Raw genomic sequence first — 14,582 nt, 5'->3', positions numbered from 1 at the left:
GTGGGAAGGGGGCGGGAGGGGGAGGGAGGACAGGAGAATCCATGGCTGATATGTAGAATTGAATTGAATTATAAAATAAAATTATAAAAAAAGAAGGGACATTTATTTCAGTTATTTCCAGAAATACTAATATATCCGATATTTCTACAATTCTTTGCATTATTTTACTGTTTCTCATGAAGTCTTTTTCTGAAAACTAAATGATGAAAATAAAACTGATCCTAACTCAACATGTATTAAGTGTCTCCATAATATGGAGAAAAAATCCTTTAGCTCCAGTTCAGATCTGGAAACATGAAGCTCAAAAGCACCATAGTCCTGTCTTGGATATCAGAGACATAATATCAAAAAAGTATTTCAACTGAGTCTGTCTTTCTTAAGCTATGCTCACTAAATTCACTGACTCACAGATTGTATTCTCAAATAAATGATACTCAAATGCTAACAAAGTAATACTAAACAAGTAAAAAGAGAATAGCATAAAAGTTATTTTTATTCACAAGTTCTTATGTATTGCCTATTTTAAAGTATTAAATACTTAATGTATTTTTCCTTCTCTAAAAGCTAAATAGCTGTAGAAAAAGTGTTGGAGATCTCCTGCTTCCTTTTATTAATGTGCATTTTGTAAGTATTAGGTAATCAATAGATATTATTAAGTACATACAAATAAAAATTGAAAATCCTTGGATTTTCCCCATATCAACAGTACTTGGTTTAAATTAATGAGCGGTGCACATGTGAGAAATACATTTCAGTTAGAAATCTCTCACTAACATGAAATATAAAATCAAGACAGTTAGAAAACCATTCATCCAGTCCAGATTCAGTTTTCAGTTTCCATTTAACCTCAAGGTGACATGTATGAGAAATTTTATGTTTCAGTTCCTTACTTTTATACCTTATGAAATGTATTGTAATATTTAGGGGCATAATGCTTCTGATAAAAAAAAATGAAGAATGATGAAAGTATTGGCAAAATATTTGGAATATGGCATTACTTAGATTTAGACTACTGCAGCAATAAGTAAGAGATTTCTCATCTCTGAAAAACTGTCATTATTGAGAATTGTAAATATTTCAGGAAGTCTCAAAAATAATGTTGCAATGAGGAAGGAATGCCTCAGTATATTGGAATTGTACAAAATTTGTTTTATTCTTTAAGAATGTATTATCAACTGAATGATAGAAAAACGAAAATCTATATTATGTCCTATGTGCTTTCATTATCTTTTTCAGAGTTTAATAATATGAATATGAATTAAAGTTAAATAATATGTGATTTTACTTTCTGGCGTTTTTGAGATGATATGTAGAAATACCCAAAATCAACTGGTTATTTCTTGTAGCACATCACGAAAACACTTTTGATGATTATTATCTCACTTCCAAACACAAACTCACATTTCTGAGGTAAACCACCTTCATCATAACCAGATTGGGTTACTACAGTTGATACAGTAGGAGCCCGAGTCTTGGCATGCCTAAATTTATGGATTCTCCCATCTATATTCTGCAGGCAAATTAAACAGGAAGGCAATAGTGAAAAGTAAAGTAGACTTTTATTCAATGCAGCCACTTTGTTGAGAAGAAAAAAGCAAAAAGTCTACTAATCTTCCAAGTCTGTCTTCAGGGTCTGCCATGAGATTTAATTAGAGGGCAAGAACTATGCCTAACTAACCAGTTCTGCTCATGATGTGGTACTGTTCATTTTGGATCACTTATTTGCCCTTCCCAGTCTCTCCTATAAGGTGGTAAGAGAAGTTTTAAGATCTGTGTGAAATCTTTTCTCAGGGATTAAACTTCTGCTCACTAGGTAATTCTTACTAAAAACACAACTTCCTGTGAGCTCTTCCTCAGTAGTCTGGCAGATGAAGAGAGGGGCACCTTACAATATCTTCAATGGTAGTAGGATCAGAATCCATCCCTGGTGCATGAGTTGGCTTTTTAGAGCCCAATTCCTATGGACGGATACCTTGCACAGCTTTGACACGGGAGGAAGGGCTTGGACCTGCCTCTATTGAATGTACCAGGTTCTGCTGACTCTGCATGGGAGGCCATACCTCTTTAGAGGAGGGAAAGAGGATGAGTTGGGGGGGGGAGTTTGGAGGGGCAGGAGGTGGGAAGAGAGGGGGAAATCTGTGGTTGGTATGTAAAATGAATGAAAAAAATCTTTAAGAAAAAATTATAAAAGTATAATAATCAATAATTATAACTGCATTTGCTAGAGTCAGGGGACAAAAAAACAAAACCAAAACCAACCAACCAAACAAAAATAAATACGGTTTTAGTCTTGGTTGAAGGCACATGCTTATAGTCCCAGGTCTTGAGTGGTTAAGGGAGAGGAATCTTGAAGTCAAAGACAGTTTGGGCAGCACGAAAAGACATCAACTACAAATAAATAAATAAAACAAGGATACAAACAAAAAAGATGGAAGAGACATTGATAATGATATAGTAAATAGAAGCCTGATAGACTGCTACCTGTCATAGTGGTAAATAATAACTACTTAATTTAAATGTGTTTTATTGATAATGAAAGACACTTAAATTTATGCATTAAGTTTCTGAAGATTTCTAAACCTACATTTTTTCTATTAATAACATTTTTTTCTATTTTTACAATGTCCCACAGAAAGATGAGACTTGGCCTTCCAAGTATAAGTTTAAATATAACAGACTTAAATATGACAGATCATTCATTTCTCCTATCAATTCCCTACTACTCAGACAGGTGAATCTTCTTTTTATTGGACTGGTAATTCATTTTGAATTCTCTATTTGTCATTCCTGTGAATAGAATGTAATTATTCTGCACAATTGCTAAGTTTATCCAAAGTAAACCATAAGTCTTACAAAAGAAGAAGCGGGTACATTTTTTCATTCACTCTGTCTCACAACCATTGTTTGATTCATACTATATGTTTTGTGAATAAAGACAAATACATTGAAAAAATAGTAAGATCTAAGCAAGACAATGTGAAGACTGTTTGAAAATTTGTCATCCAACAGGCATGCTTATAATAAACAAGCCTTGTGTGTAACTAAATCCTCTGATGATGACAATGCACAACACTCTTTGAACTGTATTCCATCCTCTTAGTAATGTAGATGCTAATCTGTGTATTAAATCCCCAGTCTTTTTTTTTTTTTTTTTTTTTTTTTTTTTTTTTTTTTGGTTTTTCGAGACAGGGTTTCTCTGTGTAGCTTTGCGCCTTTCCTGGAACTCACTTGGTAGTCCAGGCTGGCCTCGAACTCACAGAGATCCACCTGGCTCTGCCTCCCGAGTGCTGGGATTAAAGGCGTGCGCCACCACCGCCCGGCTTAAATCCCCAGTCTTATCTCTAACTTTCTTACTTTCGTCCATCATGTAGCATATATCTTTTGTCTACCATATGCTACATGGTATATATCTAATATAGATATCTGTAGATATTTGTCTATTTAACCTATCTACAGATATTTATCTATGAATTTAATTTATAAATATTTACAGATATAATAGATACAGATGCATGAATTTAAATATCTTTAATTAATAATAAAAGCAACATATTTAAATTAAGTAGTTATTATTTACCATTTAGGCAGGTATACTCCTCACAGTTAATTAAAATTTGTTTATACATTTTTGTTTTGTTTACTCATGTTTCAAATTCAGTGCTGTTGCAGAATATTTATTTATAATGTAAAGATGTGTCTCTGCCTAAGGAGCCTTCTGATTTGTTTTATAAAGAGTTAAGTGGCCAATACCTTGGTGGGAGAGAATAGGCAGGACTTCTGGGCAGAGACAGAGAAACTAGGGGTAGAAATCTAGGTATGTGGATTCTTTCCTGCAGATGTAGAGCAAGTAGAACATGCCATACTAAGAAGAGGTAACAAGAGTCATGTGGCAGAATGTACAGTTTTTTTAAAAAAATGGATTAAGTTATAAGAGCTAGTTAGGAAAAAGGCTCAGCTAAGGAAAAGTTTTCATAATTAATAATTAATCTGTGGGTCATTATTTGTAGGCTGGTGGTCCCCCGATATTCCAACAAGAAAGCTTGCTACATATTGCTACAGAAATTAAGTTATTTTTAATATTTTAGTTTTGTTTTCTCTTATTTACTTAAATTTGTGTTTGAAACATATTGTTTTAGATGAAAGAACCTTTGCCTTGAACAATATAATAAATATCTTTTACTCAAAAATAGATACAGGTTCTGTTGCTGTGATAAAATAACATGGCCAAAAGCAACTTATGGAAGGAAGAGTTTGTTTTGGCTTAGTTTCTGAAGTATGGGAGTCTTCTATGTCTGAGGGCCGTGGTAATGGAAGCAGAAAACTAAAAATGATATCTTCTACTGTATTGACAATGTAGTAAGTGAAGCAACAGCAACATGCTATGAACTCTCAGATATCACCTCCACGGACATACATTCTCCGGCAAGCCTGTGCCTTCTAACCTTCCCAAACAGCACTGCAAACTGGGACCAAGTGCTCAAATACATGAATGTACAGTAGGTATTTTCATTCAAACTGTCACAAACATGGAGAAGGTATTTACATCAAAATGGACAGGCATATATCAGGTTGGATCATCTTTCTACAGAGAGCACTCTGGCCAGAGGAAACCGGACCCATAAGCTCCAAACCGAAAGATGATGATGTGCAGCCTAGAGCCAACCAAGAAATGCCAATAATCCTTAGACTGTATCTTTGGAGTCATTCTATTTTACACAGCTTTAGAATGGATTTAGAGAATAGAGGGGTTCAGATTTTTTTCTGAATTGCACTCTATATAACTATGCTTCTTGCCTAGCTTCTTCCAGAGGTAAGAGTAGGTGGCTGATTTAACTAACAGATGCTGGGCTTTTGTTTTATATGAATTCATTTTATAGACCAGAGACTTTGAAATTTAAGTAAAGTTTCACCTCTCACCTTCCTTAGTATCTACCTCTGATGGAATTAGCATGTTGGAATGTATGCATATATTTAAAAGTCCATGGCATTTTTTACATGGAAAAATTCCTTAGTGCTTTCAAGTTGTTGTATGGCAAGATTTTCCTAGGGTGGTACAACATACATATCTACTTACCCCAGATAGGGAGCCCACAACATAACAGAGTATAGATATTACTGAAGTCCAACTAGATGAACCAATGTGTTTCATTGTGACTACTTACAGGAATATGGGTGAGGGATTGCTTATAAGAGCAGAAGTGACTAATACACAGCTGCATCATCAAAGCCCACACCACCACAGGTGGTAGCTCACCAAAGTTGACAGACTGAAGCACACTATACTGTCTGCAGGCAGCTCACTATATTGGCAAGTGACTTTACCAACTGACTCAGTTTGTCTATACCTCTTCTCGGCAGCTCATCTGGTTTCAGTTTCTTCCATGAAGGTAGTGTTATCTGTGATTTTTCTGCAAACGCCTTGTCTGAAAGTGACTCTCAGCCGTCTTTATTACTTGCTCTTGCAGGGAGAGTCCTAGTGAATCTGGTCAGTTTTGGGGATTTCCTGAAGCTATTTTGAGTTGTTTACCTTTTGTTTTAAGGGACTTCTTGGGAAATGGAATATTTCAACCTCAGAGGAAACAGTTACACAGAACAAGTACTATAATATAACTCATTTCAGACATGTTCATTAACCCATCATGAATGAAATAAACAGGACAGGAGTAGGACTGACACTTTGCTGACCTCTATTTATCTGGACATTTATAGCATATTATCTTATGCTGGATGAGGGTTCCTATATTCATTGTTATTAATAAGTTTCTTTGTTTTTTTTAACATACTGATTTTCTTCAGCCAGATCTTCTCCTGAGAATAACTCAGGGTTACAATGAGGCTGCTCATCCCATATAAGCCACTATTGTCCTACTCATAATTAATATATTTGTTCCATCTATTTGATCCACAGGCCAGGATATATACGGATATGTAATGATGTAAAATTCTCTGTCATTTATGATTTCAATGACAGTCATGACTCCTAATATATTGATGACCCAGGGAACTCTAGTATGTGATATCACAGGAAGGTCTACTTATATTGCTTCCTAGAGTAGGTTAAGAAAGAAAACCTCAGTGGTGAATTTCTTCCAGTCCATACTTGTGATGAAAATGGTATATTGCTGTGGAGTACTCCTTTATATTATGTGAATATGTCATTGTGATTGGCTTAACAAAGAAGCTTACTGGTTATAGCTAAACAGAATAAGGTTAGGCCAGAGAACTAGACTAGGAGAATGCTGGGAAGAAAAGGGGCAGAGTCTGGAGTTGCCAGACAAATGCAGAGGGAGCAGGAGATGAACTTGCCATCTTAATAAAGGTACTGCCATGTGGCAGAGCTTAAATAAGGAATATGGGTTAACTTGAAATGTAAGAGGTAGTTAGCAATAAACCTGAGCATTGGCTGAGCATTTATAATTAAGCCTCTAGTGCTGTGGGATGTTCTGTATGGCAAATGTGTTGCTCTGATTGGTCAATAAATAAAACACAGATTGGCCAGTGGTTAGGCAGGAAGTATAGGTGGGACAAGGAGGAGAATAACGCTGGGAAGTGGAAGGCTGAGTGAGAGAGAGACTGCCAGCCACCACGATGACAAACAGCATGTGAAGATGCCAGTTAGCCATGAGCCACGTGGCAAGGTATAGATTTATAGAAATGGATTAATTTAAGCTGTAAGAACAGTTAGCAAGAAGCCTGCCATGGCCATACAGTTTTTAAGCAATATAAGTCTCTGTATTTACTTGGTTGGGTCTGAGTGGCTGTGGGACTGGCAGGTGAGAGAGATTTGCCCTGACCGTGGGCAAGGCAGGAAAACTCTAGCTACAAATGGCGCCCAACCTCTTGGCAAGAGTTTCCACCTAAAACCTGAGAAAAGATTCTAAAAACGGAGCTAAAAACAGCTTCCTAATTGTCTCTCTCAAATGAGCAGCAACTTGCCGATTTGAGCTACTGGTGGGTTCCTAGTGTGCATGCTCGACCTGCCTTATGGTGGGAATGAGGCCTCTGCAAATGGCACACTAAGCTGCGTGGTAGATTTAGCCTTTGCTAGTATAAAACAAAAAAAGAGGTTTCTGGGCTACACGCTGCTTGGATAAAAGCATAGACCCACAATAGCTCCCAGAGCTGGTGGTAAACATACCACTGCCATGTTGGGAAGCTAAGGTGGGTGGAGCCAGCAGCCATAGTGCCATTTCAGTCTTACAAATGCTGCAGTTTAAAGCAATAGATTCACAATGAGACAGATTCAGATGTAATAGTTTACAATGTGTGTAAAATATATGTAGGCTTAAAAGAGAGAAAAAGGTGATATATACAGTTATATAAACAAATACATAGTTTTAAAAAATAAAGTCTTTAAAGAGACAGTAAAATTAATATAAAAAATAAGCCACGTAAAGATGAATATTACACGGAGAATCTGGATTGTGTTGTCTTTGGGATTTTTAACTGCAGAAAAACATTTGATGGTAAAGATGTTGAGTTAAACCAATATGTATATTTTAAAGATACTTTGACTTCAAAATTTGGACATAAGGATGTGTTGCCTTGGAAAGGAGGCTCTGCTCTTGTTTCAACAGAAAGCCAGAGGCTATGGATTTGTTCAAGATTAAGATACATCAGGTTTGACCAGCCAAGACCCCGTGAAAGGTCTCCGATGACACAATGGCCCAGATGATCCAACATCCAGAGCGGTTTGAAGGCAACTGGCTCAGACGATACAGCCTCATGGACTATTCCATAATTCTAAAATTTTCTTTGTTCTCCATAAGATACAGCACCCCCTTCCAGCAGGAAGTAGTAAGAGAAGCTACGCCCAAATTCCCAAATTATATGTAATTTTACTTTGTTAAGGTTAAAACTTTCCTTTTTGGAAAAAAAGAAAAAAGAAAGAAAAGGGGAAGTGCTGTGGGATGTTCTGTATGGCAAATGTGTTACTCTGATTGGTCAATAAATAAAACATTGATTGGCCATTGGCTAGGCAGGAAGTGTAGGCAGGACAAGGAGGAGAATAAAGCTGGGAAGTGGAAGGCTGAGTCAGAGAGACACCACCAGCCGCCACGATGAGAAACAGCATGTGAAGATGTCGGTAAGCCATGAGCCACGTGGCAAGGTATAGATTTATAGAAATGGATTAATTTAAGCTGTAAGAACAGTTAGCAAGAAGCCTGCCATGGCCATACAGTTTGTAAGCAATATAAGTCTCTGTGTTTACTTGGTTGGGTCTGAGCGGCTGTGGGACTGGCAGGTGAGAGAGATTTGCCCTGACCGTGGGCCAGGCAGGAAAACTCTAGCTACACTCTGTGTCAGTTATTTGGGAACTAGCAGACAGGACCAGAAATGTCCACCTATAGTGTATCCCTTTCTCTATGCATTTTAATGGTTCAACTTTTAAGTCTGTCAAAATTCTCAGGTAGTTCACTTCCTTTATAAATATGTCAAAGACCATTTATAGTCATCAAGCAAGTGGAAGCAGTGACTACATAATACTACTCTGAGTTGTAAAATTACTTCTGTCTCTCAAGATTATCCTAGAAAATGAAAGTTCTGCTAATGTTTGTTTCCTTCCTTGCTCTTTTGGTAGTGTGCTGGCCAATCATACGTTAAATGAACTTGTCAACACTACTGTAGCTCTAGACAGTGTCCTGACATAGCAGCTTTCATGTTTGATTCAAGCCCTTTAGTTGAAATTGCAAAAATCATGAATATATAAAACATAAAGCTAGAAGTCTTAAAAGAAGAAGTGAGAAACACTCATAAAAATTATAAAATATCTTTATGGTCATCATTTAATAAACAAAAAGAATATACATTGGAATCAGTACACACATACACAGGAGGAGGGAGGAGGGAGGGAGAGAGGGAGGGATAGAGACAGAGAGAGAGAGAGAGAGAGAGAGAGAGAGAGAGAGAGAGAGAGACAGAGAGAGAACATTTTTTGTCTTTTCCTCTATGCTTCCACAAGTCAGTATAAAAAGCAGGAAAGTAGATATCATATTATGGACATTCAAGATTAAAAGATATTATGTTTACTTTTATCAATACAGTAAACAAAGAAAACAACATGTATTATTTTAAATGTTAGGCAATTACTTTGATATGCACACAGAGGACTTTGAAAGAATAAAGAATAGAATCATCTAAAAATCTACTAGTATTTAATTATAACATAGCTAATGTACCCTGTTTATGAATTGTATGTTATTTAAAATTAATAAAATGATACATTTATTGTTCAGTTCTTAATATGAAGTTGATTTGGACAGTATATATATATATATATATATATATATATATATATATATATATATATATATATATATATGAAAGTGTTATATAACGTATTTTTTATTTTATAATTTAATTTAATTTTACATATCAGCCACGGATTCTCTTGTTCTCCCCCCTCCTGCCCCCCTCACCTTCCCCCCAGCCCACCCCCCATTCCCATCTCCTCCAGGGCAAAGACTCCCCTGAGGATTGAGTTCAACCTGGTAGATTCAGTCCAGGCAGGTCCAGTCCCCTCCTCCCAGGCTGAGCCAAGTGTTCCTGTATAAGCCCCAGGTTTCAAACATCCAACTCATGCACTGAGTACAGGACCTGGTCCCACTGCCTGGATGCCTCCCAAACAGATCAAGCTATTCAACTGTCTCACTTATCCAGAGGGCCTGATCCAGTTGGGGGGTCCTCAGCTGGCTCAGCTGTTAAAGGCTAGGCTCACAATCAAAAATATATAATGTATTTTGATAAAATTCTGCCAATATCCACCCTGTTTCCCTACTGCCCAACTTTGGGTCCTCATTTTACTTGAATAACCCACTTTTTAGTTCAGTTACTTCTGCCATGCACAACTGAACATGGAGCCATCCATTGCAACTTGCTTTACCTACCAGAAGCCACATCCTAAAGGAAAACTGTCTCTATCCCAGAAGCCATTAACTATCCATAGCACGTCATTTAGGGGTAGGGTTTTATGAACCCCTTCCCCCTCCATGGTAGAACATTGACTGGCTTGATTCTCTGAAGGTTTTGTGAAGGCAAACTCAGATTCTGAGTTAATGACTGCAATAGTCCTGTCATATCCAGAAGAAAACTTTCCACTCTAGACCTATGTCACTTTTAGTTCCCACAATTCTTCAACCCCTTCATCTGTGGTGGTCCATAAGACTTGGAGGAAATAATTTATAGTTATCCCATTTGTAGATGAGCTCTCCATTGACTCTTACTCTCTGGAGTTGGAAAAATTGTGAGTTTCTATGTTAACCACCATCCATTCTACAACAAGAGTTTTCTGATATGACCTGAGAGCTGCACAAATTTACAGGTAGATAGATACACATATGAAGAATATTTTGATACTCTGTCCATTTAGAAGAATAAAAGTTGTAGATTCACCCATGGGGCCTGTATGCTTTGCCAACCATTTGTTCTTGGTCAGATTTATTGTTCCAGGCATGTTTCTTCATACCAATCTGGCCTTAAATAAAATGAGAAAGCAGATGGTTACTCCATAACATTTGTGCTACTGTTGCTTATAGGAAGATACCTTACCAAGTAGGTAATTATTGCAGTTTAGAGGTGTCATTGTTAGAAAGGAATGTCGATGACTTTCTTACTAGTAGTGCATATAGCCCCTACAAGTACTACAAAACCTAGCCATCAAAGAGGAAGTTTACAGGTCAATACCAATTTGACAACCTTATATCTTATGTCTAACACATGTCTTCAGCAGTAAAGGTCTTATTGTCTTGGTAGGAATCAAGATCAATGGCACCAGGTTATAGTATTTGGAGTGTCTTCAGAATATTTCTGACCAAAATCTTGAAGGAAAGTATCTAACACCTAGCATAATATCTTGTATAAGTTAATTCTCTTTAAACTCTTTTATATAAACATATATATATACATATATATATGAATCATATAATGTAGTAGATTTCTGTTTCTGCACAGCTCTTTAAATGTCTTTACTGCTAGTTGTCCCTGTCCTTATATCCTCCTGAGCCCATCCATTTATTCTTCTTCCCTCTGAAACTTCCATCCCCAGTACTCCCCCTTTCCCTTTCATATCATCTGCATTCTACTTTCCTTAAGATATTTATTTGACCTGACCCAAAATTGCTCCTTTCTTGATTTTGAATTCTAAACATAATAAATCACCAATTTGAAAGAGCTTTTCAACTTTGGGTAGAATTTATAAATACCTCTTCCATCTATGTTAGGACTTTAGATGTCTTGAATTGTAGAAGAGTTAAGCATACTGTCATGAGCACTGTGAACTCATTTTGTGATGGCCACATCATATTTGAAAACTTATTTGCTACAATCATTCACTACCTTTTTCTCTTACAATCTTTCCTCCCCACCTTCAGCTGTGATCATTGAGCCTTGGGGATAGTGGCTATGATCTAGCTCTCTAATTTAGAGCTGAGCTATCCATTGCTGTGGAATGTCATTCTGTATGCTGTGAATATGTGTTGCTCTGATTGGTTCATAAATGCTGATTGGCCAGTAGCTAGGTAAGAAGTATAGGCAGGATAAGCAGATAAGGAGAATTCTGGGAAGAGGAAGGCTGAGTGAGGAGATGCCAGCCCGCCATCCAGGAAGCACACAGGTAAAGCCACAGAACATGTGGCGACATATAGATTAACAGAAATGGGCTAAATTTAAGTGTAAGAGCTTAACATAGATGGAGGAGGTGTTTATAAATTCTACCCAAAGTTGATCAGCTCTTTCAAATTGGTAATTTATTATGTTTAGAATTCAAAATCAAGAAAGGAACAATTTTGAGTCAATAATAAGCCTGAGCTAATGGCCAAGCAGTTATAATTAATATAAGCTTCTGAATGATTATTTTATAAGCAGCTGCAGGACCACAGTTGAGAGAGATTTTTCCTAACCACCGGTCAGCTGGGGCACAGAAAAAAATTCAGTTATAATCCACAATTTTTATTCTCTAAATATTTACCAGTTGCAAGTCTCTGTACTGATAACTATCTATTGCAAATAAGAATAAGGGTTGTGAGATGTACTTCTCATGTATGGTATAACATAAATACTGAGCAGACAATTTAATACTATGTCCACTTAGCAAAATAATAGTTGTAGCTTCTTTCTTAGTACAACTCATTATTGTCTCTGTTAATGGTAATAAACATGAGTTCTGACTTGTGAGACAGATCTTAAAACCAATTAGAAAGTGATTACACCCATAACATTTCTGCCAATATTGCCCCAATGATGTTATCTTTCCAGGTCAATTGCAATTTTATCTTACTGGGTTTAGAGCTGAATAAGGACAGTGATTATTTTTCTGCCTTGATATTCTACATGTCATCTTCTAATAAGGTGAAAACTAGCCAATAAGAATGATGTTTCCAAGTCAGAAGCAGCTTAATTTTTCCATGGCATCTGCCTTGTGACTTTATCTACTGTAATTCTTAACATATATGTCTTTGAAGAGTTAACTTGGACTTATATAATCTATTGTACTTTTTTCTCATAAATTGTGAATTGATTTTCTACTGACTTATTGAGGTTCACTTTTATTCTTAAGTACTTTCAGTTTCCAAATTAAGTGATTTCTTTATAAGATATTTAGGAAATCTAGAAACCTATGCTTGATTAACTATTACCATGTAACTTATAAATTATTTTATTCAGATTGTAAAAATTAGCAAAGCAATCCTTTTCACAGTGAAGGACAATGTATCAAGCTTTGAGTTCATTTATTACATGTCTCTTTGGTCAACTTTGTTATAAGAATTTGTGTGGTTTTAACGGTAGTTTATAAAATTAACATTTTTGAAAAATCATTAATTAGAAATTTTGGAAAACTGCCTTCATTTTGTTTTGTCTGTATAATGTATAATTAAGTATAAATTACACATTTTGAGAAAGGAACCTAAATTCAGGTCACAGAATTTGTTACCATGCATTCTATCAAGAGACACATTATGTTGTTAAGCTCACTGTAGTCTATATTTACTATGGTTACCACATTAGTTTTAGTACATAGTGGTATTTTGCAGGTAGGCAAAGTTCAAGCAAATAATCTGTAACTTTTAAAACACACACCAATTAGTTAGAGTGTGATTAATAATTATTGATTGAATAAAGGACTATTGTTGCCAAATGTTAGATTTCTATCTCCAGATTTTTGTCTCAGTAGATAGTCAGCAATATAAGGTATAGTTTTCCCTTTATTTATTCATTTACAATTAATTTAGTTTTTATTTACATTAGTGTGAAATTATGATTATTGAATTAATTGGTTAAAATACCTTTGTGTGTATGTTGATTTCAGTTTTTTTCTAGACTTGTACATAATTACAGCTCCTCCTAAATTTAAAACATTCAAACCAGATGGCTCCACTCTGATGCTTCTTTTCATTCTTATAACAGTTCTTTCTGTCGCTCTCAAAAAAAAAAAAAAAAAAAAGATTCCCAGACTAATTCTTTTCTTGTTTGTGTCCTATAAACCAGTTATCTAATGAAAATTAGTTGCTAAAAGTAGCAGATAATCTTGCATAAACAAAGAATTTGATCTAGTCCTGCCACCCTTTATGGAAGAGGTACAATCCCAGACCTTCCCATCTGGCAGCAAGTGACAGAGAAATGTGTATTCACATAAACAGATTCACACCCTGTCATAAGCATACTCATAGCCAATAAGTTCCCATTGCTAATGGACATTTGAATTGGCAAACCACTTCTAGTCAAAGTTCTTTTATTAAGAAAATTTTTTTAATTCTTTTTATATACCAATCAAAGATTCCCCTCTTCCCTCCTCCTGCCCCTTCAGCCTCCTCCTCCCAACATACCCCCCATTCCCTCCTACAAGAAGGAAAGAACTCCCATGGGGAGTACATTTCGTAGAGGCTGGTAGAAGCCCCTCCCATTGTTTCAAGGCTTTAGAAGTGTCCATCATAAGTAGTGGGCACCAAAAATCCTATTCATGTACCAGGGATTGATTCTGATCCAACTGCCAGGGTCCCCTTAAGCAGATGAAGCTACACAACTGTCTCACTATGCAGAAAGCCTAGTCGAGTCCCATGTAGGGTCCACAGCTTTTAATCTAAATTTCATAAACCACCACTTTGGTTGTCCCTGTAGGTTATCCATCATGATCTTGATGCCCTTGCTCATAGAATCCCTCTTCTCTCTCTTAGACAGGGAAATGCAAATCAAAACAGCTCTGAGATACTATCTTAAACCTGTCAGAATGGCTAAGAACAAAAACACTGAAGACAGCTTATGTTGGAGAGGATGTGGAACAAGGGGAGCACTCCTCCACTGTTGGTGGGAGTGAAAACTTATATAGCCATTTTGGAAATCAGTATGGCGATTTCTCAGAAAATTGAGAATCAGTCTTTCTTTAGACCCAACTACACCACTCTTGGGCACATACCCAAGGAATGCTCAATCATACCACAAGGACACATGCTCAACTATGTTTACAGCAGCATTATTCATAACAGCCAGAACCTGGAAACAGCCTAGATGTCCCTCAACTGAAGAATGGATATAGAAAATATGGTACATATACACAATGGAGTACTACTCAGCAGTGAAAAACAATAACA

The sequence above is a fragment of the Peromyscus eremicus genome, chromosome 2 (genome assembly GCF_949786415.1).
Source record: "Peromyscus eremicus chromosome 2, PerEre_H2_v1, whole genome shotgun sequence".
NCBI classification, from domain to species: Eukaryota; Metazoa; Chordata; class Mammalia; order Rodentia; family Cricetidae; genus Peromyscus; species Peromyscus eremicus.
This window is presented reverse-complemented; position numbering follows the sequence as displayed.